The sequence below is a fragment of the Rosa chinensis genome, chromosome 3 (assembly GCF_002994745.2).
Source record: "Rosa chinensis cultivar Old Blush chromosome 3, RchiOBHm-V2, whole genome shotgun sequence".
Taxonomy (NCBI): Eukaryota; Viridiplantae; Streptophyta; class Magnoliopsida; order Rosales; family Rosaceae; genus Rosa; species Rosa chinensis.
In genome coordinates, this window is record NC_037090.1 from 26,342,818 (window position 1) to 26,346,616 (window position 3,799).

Genomic DNA, 3,799 nt, shown 5'->3' on the forward strand with positions numbered 1-3,799 from the left:
TGGTTGGGTTCAGATTAATTCTGATGGAACTTGGAAGCATGATGATGGAGTTGGAGGTTATGGACATTAGGGATCATATGGCATGGGACATTTTCTTGGAGCTTTTGCTTTTAATCTTGAGATTTCTAGTTCCATTGCGGTAGAAGTGATGGCTGTGATTAAGGCAATTGAGCTGGCATGGGTTCGTGATTGGAAACACATATGGCTTGAAGTTGACTATTCTCTTATTCTGTAATTTATTAAGTCTCCTTTGTTGGTCTCTGGCAACTTCATATTAGATGGCTCAATTGCTTGTACCAGATTTCTCAAATGACTATTCATATATCACATATTTTTCGTGAAGGTAATAAGATAGCTGATGCTTTGGTGAATTATGGTACGACTTCTCCTAATATGGTGCGGTGGGATGCTCCTCCATCTTTTATTTTATCGCATTGTTAGAGTGACCAATTAGGTATTCCTCAATTTCGGTTACGATAGCTTGTTTTTTTTTCTTTGCTTTTGTAGGGAGGTTTGGTTTGGTCCCCCTCTTAAGTTGCTACTTTTCTTCTTACTTTTTTAATAAATTCAAATAATTCACCTAAAATAAAAATTAAAAAAGAATATAAAAAAAAAATTGGCATGAGAGAATAGAAGATGATGGCGATCGAGTACCTTGTCACCATGGTTGATAAACTGGTTATCCAAACCCTCATCTTTTACGCCAAGCTAGTCATGAGTGATCATGACAAGAAATGGTTGCGTAAGAGGGCATACGAGTTTTCTCAAATTCACACACAAATATTTATGAATGGATCCTTTCCGTGAAGTGTTTCTTCGAATTTTATTTCGTCCTTGTAATTATTACGTACGTGCACGTTGGTATCTATGATCTTGTGCGACTATGAATCTTCCAAGCAGATATAGCCAAGTCTACTAGCCAGTCTGCAAACGTAGAACTCTTGAAATGGTGAGGTAATATTGGTGAATTAGTATCGCATTTCAGTTGTGTAAAGTGTAAACCCTGTCGTCCGCACACGGGGCAAGAGATTTTCCTATGAAAACGTCATAATGTCATATAACAAATTAATGTTTGGTCCTAGTCGAAAAAACAAATTAATGTTTAGTAATTTACCTTCCAAAGTAGTAGATACTTCATTCCACTGACCTAGGATTTGGAAGCAACTTCAAAAACATGCATATCCGAATTGTTCAAGTCAATAGTGTATATCCAAGCAACAAAAAATCATACGAGCGAACCTTATATTGTAATAATCGGTGTGCAGATTAATTAGAAGTCAAGAGAATTGCCAAGATTAATCAACCATTAATTGAAATATAATATGGTATCCATCACTTTCTTCTTATCCTAGCAGGGCCGGCTCTCAAGCTGTGCAACATGAGCGACAGCACAGGGCCCCTAATTGAGAGGGCCCCAAATTTTTTTTTTTTTTTGGTTTTATATATATATTAATATATATTAATAATTATAAATAATATAAAATAGGCCCCCCATGGTCCTCTACTCCTCTTGCTACGTTCACCTGATACCCTCTTTAGAGGGCCCAATTTTTTTAATAGTTTTATATTTAATAAATAAATATTAAAACCTTCAGATGATGTGAAATTAGGTGCCTACCTCTCTCTCTATCCAGCCACACAAAGTCACAAACACAACCAAACTTTATCCTCCTCTTTTTTCTGCGTTCTGTGAGTCTCTAACCTCTGTCTCTCCTCTCTTCTCCTCAATTCTCATCGATCAGTCGACCTCAGTACCTCTCTATCCAGCCACTCAGGTATGATTGAATCAAATTAATCAATGTTTGCTGTGTTATTTACTCGGTCCCGTAATGATTCTTTGATGGGTTATTCCTAATGGTTTGATCTGGGTTTGATTTGGTTTCCAGATTACAAAGGTCTAGGTCAGTAGGCCATCAAGCAATTTTGTGGGATTCTGGAATTGAGAAATTGGAGAAGTCGAGCAGTGAACAAACTCAGAGTCACAGACTATGATTTGAGTTCAAGGAATCAGGTTCCCTCCTTCACATTGATTTGCTAATTTTGCTTGAATTGTCTGGGGATGTTGCTTGAATTGATTTGCTAAAATTTAGAAGCATGCCTCCTAAAAGAAAATGTTTATCTGGACATGCAAAACGCTTAAAGAAGAAAAAAATGCAGAGTTGGTTAATTCTTTAAGGGGAAGTCTTGATAGGTTCATTAGTAGAGAATCAGAAGGTTTGGGTGGGCATTTAGTTAATGAAGTGGCAGAAGAGCACACTGATAGGGAAGATAATGTGGAAGAGCACACTGATGGCAATGTAGTTGTCGATAATTTGGGTCATGATTGAATTTCTTACAGGAAAGGAATACTTGCCCAATTGTTAGACTTGCATATCGAATATTGTTAACTGTGCCTGTTACTGTTGCTTCAGCTGAGAGGAGTTTTTCCAAGTTAAAGTTATTGAAGTCTTATTTGCGATCAACTATGTCACAAGAAAGGCTAAATGGACTTGCTTTGATTTCTATTGAGAACGAATATCTTGGAAAAATCAATTGTGATAAGCTAATTGATCAGTTTGCAGGTAAGAAGGCAAGGAGATGGATTTTCAAATGAATATCAATCAACACTGCTAGAATGTGTTATTTTGAGGGTTTCAGATCAAAGCATCTTTTTGTAATTATTTTTTGCTGCAAACTTTATGTTTGTATTGAATATTTAGCCTCTTTTGTGGGCTCATCTAATGATATATATTGATCATGGTTATTTGATTTTACATTGTGTGTTTGTTCAAGTATAAATTTCATATAAGATTGAAGCTTGGAGGGCCGTATCTTAAACTTTCGCACAGGGGTACTCAAGCAAATTAAGGTGGGCGTAGGTTCCAGAAGTCTTGCCGTTGATTAATTAGGACATTTGGAAAGGGAAAGCTGGACAGGTTAATTATGCTTTCTCGATCGTCCGGTTATGCTTTTGTGCTTTATGTTTTTGGTTTTACGAACATGGATTTGATCCTGGAGACCTAATTTGTAGTTGTTATAGTATGATGGGATTCATTTGAAATGGCACCTTGTTTCATTAAAGAAAAGGTGGTAGAGCAAGTAGCAAGCTACGCCAATATGCATATATGCATGGTAGCTAATCAGAGTAAGTACGTACGTGCCCTGCTATGTCAATCTTAGCTTCGAATTCGTTGTTTCAATGTTTGCAGTGTGCTGTACTTTTAAGTCAGCTTCCTCTAAACTTCTAAAGTCAGCTTTCTTGATCTTGGATCACCAACGTAGAAATCTTTATAACGCCACCAGCTAGTTTCACTCCCGCATTTTCTTTTAGGTTTTATACATGATCAATCTTTGGACCACGTACTACAGTCTCTAAATCCCTGACCGAAGCCACAGTCGTCTCGTTGGTTTACTTGTTTCCTGCACGTTCAGTATGTTCAACAGTTTCTGAAAAGATTTATCCAATATTGCAAGAAGCTGACTGCCGTACTTATGCTTTTCTCTAATATAGAAAACAGTATCTACTTGCAACTTATGTCCAACTTGAGATGGGTAAGTTTGTTAAGACCATCAGACTTCAAGTTTCCAACTTTAAGACTGTGTGTTAATTATCAGAGATCCAGAGCACCAATGTGCACTTGCACCAATAGAAAGTGGAATAACATCAAGTGTACTATTTGGTTATTAAGAAAAAAATTGACTACAAATATGAAGGGCTGAGATCACCTAATAGGTGCTGGGTCACCTGCACTGCCTGTACATCAACGAATTTTCAGAACCTGCTGAAGTTTTAGGTAGAGCCATAGAAGTATATTAGAAG

At 37.0% G+C, this 3,799-nt stretch overlaps 1 long non-coding RNA gene across 1 annotated transcript; it reads left to right on the forward strand.

The window, feature by feature from the left end:
* The first annotated feature begins 1,613 nt into the window (after positions 1-1,613).
* On the forward strand, positions 1,614-2,753 carry LOC112193090. The gene is made up of 2 exons (XR_002933771.2): positions 1,614-1,775; positions 1,887-2,753. It is a non-coding gene; the product is annotated as an uncharacterized LOC112193090 (long non-coding RNA).
* Positions 2,754-3,799: the final 1,046 nt, after the last annotated feature.